Genomic DNA, 10,690 nt, shown 5'->3' with positions numbered 1-10,690 from the left:
AATATTTTGTTTTTGGTGTATTTTGTTTTGTTTTTAGTGCATTTTGTTTTGTTTTTAGTGTATTTTGTTTGGAAGTCGGTTTTGTTTTTAAGTTTTATTATAAAACAAAATAACTCTATTATTGTAATGATAAAACTATTAAATAAGTCGTCACGCGCCCTTATAACTCTCCCTTCGGTTACACGTATCTAATAATGGCTGAAATAAATCACTGCGACTCCCTTCTCGGCTTTTAGTTAAGCCACAAAGCTATTATAGAAAATTATTGCCATATAAAACGACGTTCACACCTCTATATTGTAACAGGTGTGTGCACACACTGGCAACATTGTCTTCATAAGTTTCCATTGTGGAATATCTTTGATATTGTAAAAAGAATAAAAGATAAAATATGAACTTGTTTTCGTTAGAGTGGTATGGACATATTATGCGACGAAATGATGGAGACATAAACCAGAAAGTGTTGAGATTGAATGTGGATGGCTACAAAGGAAGAGGAAGACCGAAGAAAGTATGGATGGATTGTGTGAAGGAAGATATGCTTAAGAAAGGAGTGGATTCAGATATGACGGCTGATAGAGATGTATGGAAGAGCAGCACATACTGTGCCGACCCTCCATAAGGGATAAGGGAGGGTGGATGATGATGAAATTGTTTTCGATCAATACTGATGACTCTTTGTCTTGTTTATTGTACAAAATTTGCATCAAAACTCAGCTGAACTCAAATTATTCTAGACTAAAACGTTACAGTGCTCGTATGTAATAGGTATTTCCTTCAGTATCGATCACCGCCGCCCCACGCTAACATTGTGGGCAGCGGAAAGCGGCGGCTTATGTATTTTATATAGCCAGTATTATCCGCTTTACTTTAAAAGTACATTCGACATACGGTACACAGTAACAAAATTTGTTGACTAAAGTACATTTACTATTGCAAGCAATTATTAATTACTGAAGAGGTTTTATTTTTTATTTTGTAATTTTTTACCATGTCAAAACAATTGAATGTTTGACATTTAAGTTTACATTCAACAAGTGGAGAGCTTTGGTTCTTTCTTATAGTGGAAAATACATGCTAGTTGAAACTAGATCTCTCCAAAACTACGAGTTTACTTAGCTTTACTATTTATAAAGCTTGAATTCATTAAAACTCTAACGGAATCTCTACTCACATAAGGAGAGTCTCAAAAATTTTACGAAAATATTAAATTTGAGCTTCGTTTCCAAGATACTTAATTAAAAACAGAAAGCTGGAAAATTGATACAAATTACGACTAAGTAATAAAATACTAGGAATAGTTAAAAAATGATGTAACACAACTGTTTAGTTCATATTCCAGTCACAAAGTTGTGTTTCATTTTGAGTTCGCCATTTACGTAATATTGCGTTAACAAAGCACCTGAAAGCAACTGACATTAAGAAAATAACAAATAATGAATGTAATTCCTCATTCCTGTGTAATGGTTGAAGCAGTAGTTTCATTTTTTATGAATAAACATGACTATCTATCGATAAACCTTGACTATAATATGAAATGAAATAATATTAAAATTAAGTCAAAGTAACATAAGTAACGAAAAAAAAACAAACAAAAGCTATGCGATAAAATGTATAATTGCCTTAAATAAAATAGAATGTGTGATTGTAGGTAGATATTGATTTAAAAATGTCTATAATGAAGATTTAAATCCAGTCTGAAAATGTAGGTCATATTTTTATTGGTCTTTTATGACTATTCGTACATTCTGATTATGATAAACTGTCAAAATTATATGTTAAAGTCATGATAATAAAAATAAAAAAACGTAACATTTTAATAAATAAATTTGTAATTCCTTACCTTAATACATTTATCACGGAGACAAAACAAAACACAGTGTGTAAGTTAGTGGCGACCTCTTGCTGCGATGTCTGGATATCAACTATACCCCGGCGAGGGAAGATTGCGCGAACTGAGCTGCGCACGGGGGTGAGCACTGGGCTCCGTCAGGGTGAGTCCGGCACAGCGGTGCTATGAATGATACGGAGGTACCGGGGGAGAGTCGCGCGGGGGGTTACATAACGAACGAGATCGATACCGGGCGGGGGATAGCTTAGGCATTGTCCACACAATCCCTTTTGTTTTATTGTGATACAGTTTGGATTTACTTCATGTTATTGCATCGCTGTGCTGACCTATGTCTATTGTTTTGCTGACCCGATGTGTGGGCGTAAGCAATATTTCGCATGCATGCAATTCATACAATCACACGTTATTCTTTTATCATATATATACTCTTGAGTATCATTGTTAGAAGTATAGCGTTATATTTTACAACAGATCTAGTCAGTAGTATTAGCTCTATGAAATGTGATAGCGATTCATGATATTTGTAACCAGTATTGTTCTGAACCAGGTTAATGACGAATTGATAAAATTATTTAATACATGGTAGTATGATATTTCGAATAAACAAAAGGACAATAAAATTTATTGTATAAAATAACTACTAATAGAACTAATTTATTAATACGTGGTATTTAAAATAGAGAGTTGAGTTGTGTAGGAGGTTTGTGCGTGAGTGTAAAAATGAATCAATAGTTCCGATAAAATAGTAAAGTTAAATTTTGTTTCTGAAAATATACTTAATCTATTTCTATCAGACAATAGCATACAAAGTTTGAATTAATAATTTCGATCGATTAATTTAAATAACAACTTTTGAGTAATGACAAATCAATATCTAATTAAATTTTTAATCTACTATTAGTTGAAGAACCGAAGGAGATATAAGGATGTGCAGGTAACTAATTTGCTATATTGTCTCTAATACAATAAATTATTTATAAAACTAAAGTCAACATCTCCCTGGCCTTATCCAACTCATGTAGGCTCGACCGAACAGGTTCTCGCCATTTATGATCATCTATCTCCCGTCACTATAAACTGTCGTAGTTTTTACAAATATAATGCTTGTAAGATATTATTTTTTCACACTACCGCATCACTTCAGTCAGCCCGTGAACATGGCGCATGCAACTTTGCCGAAATATCGGGAGCTAAAACAATCCAATCGTATCTTATCTCCCGTCATCAAAGTATATTTCATAACAAGAAAATATTTTATCTCAGTGTGAACGTTGAGTATGAAAATAACTAAGAATTCCCGATCTTTCGTCGTGGTATTTAATTGAAGATGCCCGACCGATGTCTCACCAATTATTGCTCAGATAAACATCGCTATGCGAATCTCTACTAATTCCATATAATTATATCAAAGGAAAAATCATGGAATTACATTACGCTGATATTTTGAATAAAGAATTATTTGGACAGGATAACTTACTGTGCGTGTACCATTCAGTGATAATTTAAATTATCAATCAAGTCTTTTGTCAAGAAGATGCAGTACGGAGAAAATAAGTTGAGAAGGATTAAATTGAATGAAATAAATGCATTGTACAGCGAAAGAGGTCCCGTTTTGGATGCTGGATATTCTGACAGGCCTATTGCTAATCATACGAATCATACTAATATTATTATTATTAGCAATTCCGTGTTTCGTGTGATGAGTATGGTGCCGGAGGCCTAATTTAAGTCCCTTTCTCTATACCACCCTTTTCTTATGAGGAGAGGATGGGAAGGGGAAGTGGAATTGACGGTGGAGAAGAAGGATAGGAAGGGGAAGTATCCTCTTTCTGTATGTCTCCTCTTCTGTCGGGTAAGGGTAGGCAACGCATCTGCAATTGCGGATGTCTATGGGTAGCGGTCGCTTCGCTATTTTGGCGGATTCAGGTGGCCGCTTGCTCGTTGGCCACCTTATGTTATAAAAAAAATATATAAATGCGAAAGTTTAGATGGATGGATAGATGTTTGTTAGAGTTTGTAGCCTAAACGGATTTCGATGAAATTTGGCATAGATGTAGAGGATGGTCCGGAAGAACATATATATACTCATTTTTGTTTTTTTTTTTTAATTACCTGCCTACGGAGTCGCGGCCGAAAGCTTATTCTAAATAAATGTAAACTAGTACCATCTTGTTTAACCAACCTATTTATTCATATTTACACAATATATATAGTTAATTCATTATAAGAGCTCACATTTACTTTGTTACATCTTTCGTATTTATATTGCACTTTTATGTGCGCCTAAAAATCAGCTTTTTTATTATCTTTTTAATTTGGTTTGTCTTGGTGGATTGTCGGTGGCCAGTGTTAACTAATAATCTTTACTTAAATAAATACTATTCATACAAATCTCGTTCTTATAAATGTCAATACTATTTTTAATTAATGTTCTACGTGTTTTAAATAATATAATTATAATACAAATGGTGCGCCTAATCCTTAAGCGCCATCTATTGATCGATATAGACTGACCAAAGACTGATATCTTGCTTTATGTACTATCTTATAACAGTATTCAGTAAATGTCTGTCTTAATTTGTAATATTACTCTGAATGTTTGGGGTTTAGAGAGTAAACAATTGAAATTGCTTTGAAGATGAATTAATTAAGCGATCCTTTGCTAAGAGGCCGCAGTAAACAAGGATTTATCCTAAGAAGTAAATTATCCTCGAGGCTTTCTCGGAATTGTTTGTGAAAAAATTTGTTTCTTCATTTAAATTTTAAGCAAATGATGAAGAAAATCCGAAATTAGTGATGGGTTTGTATGTATTTCAACATTTTATGATACAACATAATAATTAGCAGGATTTCTAATGGGTTTTCGGTCTGTAGACTTGAGAGATACTGTTTGTATCTTTGTATGAGAAATGATAATACTTATAAAATCTCAAATTTAATTCTCGTTTCAATTTCCAGGACAATTCATTTAATTTACAGCCAAAGACAATAAACAACTTAATGTTTACAGTTCCTTAATAGCACTTGAGGTGAAAACTTTTAGACGAGGTAGTGTAGGTAGAACTTTTTGCAGTGGTAGTGCCCGCTTTAACATCTTAGCACGAATGGGCCGGCACGCCCGGTGTAATACCACGACCACACAGAAGACAGGCGTGAAATGGTAGCAATTCCGTGTTTCGTCTGATGTGTGTGGTGCCGGAGGCCTAATTTAAGTCCCTTTCCCTTTACCACCCTTTTTTTATAAGGAGATGCATAGGAAGGGGAAATATCCTCTTTATGTGCGTCTCCTCCTCCGTCGTATAAGGGTAGGCAACGCATCTGCAATTGCGGATGTCTATGGGCAGCGGTCGCTTCGCCATTTTGGCGGATTCAGGTGGCCGCTTGCTCGTTTGCCACCTTATGTTATAAAAAAAAAAACGAATTTTATTAGACGAAAGAAAAAAACTTTTTTTTCAGATTTTTTTTATTACTTTTAAATAAATGTAATAAATATTTTACATTAAGTTCAAAATAACCTTTTAACCTTATCAAGGTTTTATGTAAGAATTCTAATATTTTAAAAGCCTTGCTTCTTGCGGTATCTTCACGGTTAATTCTATTTATTAGATACGACAGCGAACCACTGAGGGTGGCGACGGTCCGTTCCCTAGACACCGAGATAGTGCACTCTACGAGATGAGTCCGTTTATATCTTTAGACGTTACTTGGAATTATAAATTATGCAAAAGAAAATTTTTGGAAAATATGAATTTACAAGCATTTAACTCTATGGTGAGTAATGTACCAATCCGTCTTTTATTATTCGCCTAATTGCAAAGAGGGTAAGGGTTTTTGCTATAATGATTTATGGTTGCATGTAAGTGGGCTTGTATATCTTTGATATCTTCTTCGGAGTACGGTAAGAAAGCAGTTATTGTATTTTTTAAATAAAAATTAGTTTATGACATGAAATGTGTTGACCTCAAACTGAAGGAAATCTCATTAATCTTATGTTGAAAGTTTTAACAAGAAATTTTAATGGAATAGAACATTAACGGTACTTTGATTTTCATCATAAGAAAGTTGTACTTTTTTGATAGCATTTTGGCTTAGTAAGATAAGTTATTTTATTGTAACAAATAGTTATTACATTACACACAAAGAGATGTAAAAATAAAACGTATCCCTTGTAACTTATCATTAAAGCTTTTAAAGTTTTAATGATAAGTTACTTAACTATAATTGTGGAGGTTTTGAAAAAATAATAATTGAACAAAAATGAAGCATATACGTAAAATTGTTTGCTAAAATTGTTTTATTTAGAAAATGTTTTTCACATTTTCGAGAATTTACATCATCAAATTTGAATAAATATGAAAGCTTCCTGATACTTAAGCGATAAATAATAAAATAACTCAACGATAACAAAATTGTCTACATTATTAAGTAATACACTTATTTGTCAAACGAAGAGCAAAAATTTCCGTAATACAAAGAGGGTCTTTATAAATAAATCGTTATTAAGTTAACATAATGGAGGAAGATTTTTATACAAAATATTGGATACTTTACCGTATAATTTAAAAATGTTTACTGTAAACTTGTTCTTAATTGAATCAGATGTAACACTCATATTATAAAATTAAAATACAATATCTTTACAGGAAATCCTAGAGTAGAAATAATTACGTAACCTAACAAAAATGAATGAAAAAATGATTTATTTAAATCCAACAATCCAATTACACGGAGTAGTAAAATACAGTTTATGGATACAGTAGATTTTTTTTTTTATACGAATGTACGAGTACAAAGATTAACAAAAGTTGAAGAAAGGCAAAGACATAAAGCGGAAGCGGAAATGGTGTATCAGGAAAAGCTTTTATTTAAGCTTAATTAATTTATTGAGCTTTAAAGATACATCTCTATAAACAAGCAACGCAGTAAGTTTCCACTAAGGAAGGATATCTTGACAATTATTGGCGGTTATCCTAATACCAGCAAATCCACAAAGAAGTATTAGTAATAGAATGGGTTGAGTACCAAGTAACAACGTAATATGTTACGTTATACAACTAGCTGTTGCTCGCGACTCCGTCCATGTAATATTAAGATAAAAAGTAGTCTATTATCTGCCTGTGTCAGCTACCCTTTCGTGAAAGTCCAGTCGATTCGGAGATTACCCAGAACAAACGCGGCATTAGGACTGACAGAATGACAGAGTTTCGTTATCAGCAATGCAAATACATCATCTTTCCGAAATTTGAAATTTTTTTTTTGATATTATAGACACTCCAATTTTTATTTATTACAATATACGTCAGTTTCATAACAAATATATACTTTAGTGTATCATTAAAAGTTGCAAAGTAATATCGCTAGTTTCTTGAAGTTCCGAGTATAATGTCTTCAGCTATTAACATTGTTCTTTGACAAGAAACTGATACGAGTGCTTTAATCATTGATTGAGTTTAATATTTGGCGAATGATAACTATAAGCTTTGTCAATTCTGAAGCGTTAGTAAATAATATTTATTCAAATTCCCAAAACATTTTACACAAAAAACATGTACTTATTGTTTTAGGGTGAGTTGCACCATATCGCCGGTTACCGTTAAAGTTAAAATTATTTGTAACAGTAATATTTGGAATAACCTTAAAATTTACCAAGGATGAGTTACATTAACTAACTATAAACCTTAACCAGCACATTCCCGATGGTTACGTCTTCGGATGTTCATGATATTCGCTACACCAGTTTTGCGCTGGTCAAAATGACGTCATATTTGACACTAATCATAACCGCCCGATTTTGGGCGGTTATAGTTAGCGTTACGGTTAGTGTCAGTTCGGTAGTGTCAACTGTCACAAGCTCTTATCTTCAAAAGCACAAATAATTTAAAAAGTAATCGAAAAAGAAAATCTCTACTATTATCCTATACGTAATCCAGAAGAATAAAGTCTTGCGTGCTCGGAAATAATGGATTTCCAAGATGGAACTCGAAATTTGGCCAAACATTCAGTTTGGACAAATTTCGAGTGTCTAAGGCCATAGCAACAGCGCTTGTCCCTTTTCTCTTATTTAAAAAATGTCCTCCATAAATGGACAATTTATAATATGCATTGACAGGACAATTTATAATATGGAAAATAAATAAGATGCATTTATATTTGTATAATTTTATTGCTTCATTTTTGGCGCTACATATTTGAGTAGTAAAGTAATTACAGTTTCAATAATGGCCCAAACTAGTTTATTTTCACAAGAGTTTGCCATTTTTTCCATCTCCGTGGACAAAAAGTTTATGTCACTATAAAATACCATGCGTATGATACATAAATATAATCGACGAAACATGAATTTCCAAACATTTTAATTTACATAAATGTCATTTTTGACACCAACTTGACACTTTAGTGACATTCAGGTTTAAATGTTTCCATTGTAAAAACGAAAAACACATAAAACCTCTGTGAAAATATGTTTTTGCACTTGTAACCCTATTAATTATAACTATAACTTTTACGATAACCGGCGATATGATGCAACCCACCCTTAGTGTTGTTAATCAAATTTTATAGGTTAGAATGTGATTTGTCATTGAAATACGAAATAACTTAATTGAAATTCAAATCAGCAATCTAGATAACATCATGAGTGCAAATTGCATTGAGTTAAAAATATATTTGTACGTGATATTTGCTGAAGAGAATATCATTTCCTTTTACTGATTTAACTTACAAATGCAATCAAATGACAAAGGTCGCGAAGCGTCGAGAACATCGCCTACATATTTATCGGAAAATTCTCTTTAAATATATCCCTGATAAACTGCGAAGAGCGGAATTTATTATTTAACTCATGTTAACAACCATTTATGTTTTCACTATTCCTAGTATATTTTCCTAATAATCAAGTTGCAAATTATAGTTTTTTAGTGATTCCAACAAAAGCCTGTCGGCAAAATATGCACCGTCGAAATTCACAATTTGCAGGTGACATTGAACAGGAATCTTGGTAGCTTGATGAGGTTTTTTCAAAAGAAAAAATGTAATATGTTAATACTACTATTATACATTATTTCTTATCTCAGAGTCGCCCCGTCCTCAATGCGACATCTTACGTAAATTCACATTTCACGTTCACCCCTTTCTAACCCCTGCGACCTTCATACGTTCAAGGACAAACATTATTAGGCTAGGGTTAGTTTTTTAAGTGGTTTATTCAAGTGTTTAAAAAATGTTGTAGCGGTGGTTAACTATAAATTAAATTTAATTGGATACGAAAAGTTACCAATTTTAATGAAACATTAAAAGCGATTTTCCATTGTTTTTTGTTTCGGTACATTTTATTTCAAAATAAATTATTTACCTGTCAGACATCGCTACACGTAATCCATGCGAAATGTAAGCAGATTAATGTGCTTTTCGTCATTTCGGCTCCAATTTCTCTCGCCCGTGTTATCACATACGCCCCTAGCACACTGACGTGCGAAAGCCGTGCGGAAATACAAATTTCACTAAGCTTTAGTAAACGGTTTGACAACACAAAAAATTTCATGTCAATTTCTTGTCAGCGCATTGGATAAGAGCGGGCGCACTGTTGTGCGATTGTCGTTTGTTTCGCAGTCAATTCAATTGTTTAGTAGCGCAACTAAACAATTGAGTAATGTGCGAACCTCCATATAGGCTCATAGGAATTAAAGCGATACGAAACAGTTGTGCGATAGTTTAGTAAAAGGTGTGTGGGCTCAAAGTGTCCACAAGAACGATTTTATCAACATTAAACTTTGTTTCTGATTGCTGACCCACTACACAACAATTTGCCTGGTAGTATCTTATTTTAATTCGGTAGTGTGCTTGGGGCATGAAGTCCTGTTATAACCTCGTTACTATGACAGCTTTCGGCGCGGCCCGACCGCTCCCGGCAACACGAAAGCTGTAATCAATCTTGTTATGAACAACTACACTGATGCCTACATCATTCCGTCGGGCCTTTATGGTTACGCGATCTGTCTGTGTCAATTATTTTACCCTAGCAACCGTGTGGAAAAACAATATTGTTAAAATATGAAATATCTCGTACTCTGTTTTTCTAGAATAGCAAACGAGCATTGGCTTCGGGTCGTTTATTGATATGTGAGACGCCCGTAAACATACATAGCAGAAGAACTATAGACTTGTTGCTAACCTTTAAGGTGAAGGTATCGGCTTACAAGAAAGTTCTTTTGGTATAAACCTAAGTAAACTAAGAATTTCAACATAGTTATATTTACCATTGTTGTAACGTGTAGGACAAGAATCTACAATTCTATGAAAGGATTTGTCCGTCCAATTCTATTTTCCATATAAATATGGAGATGAGATAGACGCCGACAGTCTGGTCCGCATTAACATAGGTCGAATAACTGCGCGCCTCTCCTAGATCACAAATTCTAATACCGCAAGCTTCGCTTAATACCAAAGAATATTTCCTTTATTGCTGTGATATTAAATTTTGTATCCTTTTTAATTGACGGTAAAGTAGAAATCGACTAAATGCGATTGTGTTTTCTTGTAGTAATAATTGTGCAAAAAATGTTAGCAAAATATTTGTAAAATTATAAGGTGCTAAGTCCTTGCTTATTAAATTTTCTTGGTTTTCTATCTTACTTCATACTAACATTAAAAATGCGAATGTTTAGATGGAAAGGAAAAGAAACATCCATTTGTTAAAGTTTGTAGCCAAAACGGCTAAACGGATTTCGATGAAATTTGGTATAGGCGTAGAGGATAGTCTGGAAGAACACATAGGCTACTAACTTTTGTTTTTTAATTTCAGGCGAACGGAGTCGCGGTTGAAAGCTATACTAAAATGAA

General features: G+C 33.3%; 1 protein-coding gene across 2 annotated transcripts in view; it reads right to left on the bottom strand.

Annotated features, from left to right (window-relative positions):
• The window catches only part of LOC106099379 (putative uncharacterized protein DDB_G0282133), a 9,463-nt gene extending 7,538 nt beyond the window's left edge, over positions 1-1,925 (bottom strand). Inside the window, exon 1 of one of the 2 annotated variants that reach the window (XM_013277911.1) lies at positions 1,844-1,925. The gene's annotated coding sequence lies outside the window, so the exon portion shown is untranslated. The remainder of the gene's footprint in view (positions 1-1,843) is intronic. The other variant, XM_013277913.1, reaches the window with a different exon arrangement.
• Positions 1,926-10,690: the final 8,765 nt, after the last annotated feature.

The sequence above is a fragment of the Papilio polytes genome, unplaced genomic scaffold (assembly GCF_000836215.1).
Source record: "Papilio polytes unplaced genomic scaffold, Ppol_1.0 DF824135.1, whole genome shotgun sequence".
Classification (NCBI taxonomy): Eukaryota; Metazoa; Arthropoda; class Insecta; order Lepidoptera; family Papilionidae; genus Papilio; species Papilio polytes.
This window is presented reverse-complemented; position numbering and strand designations above follow the sequence as displayed.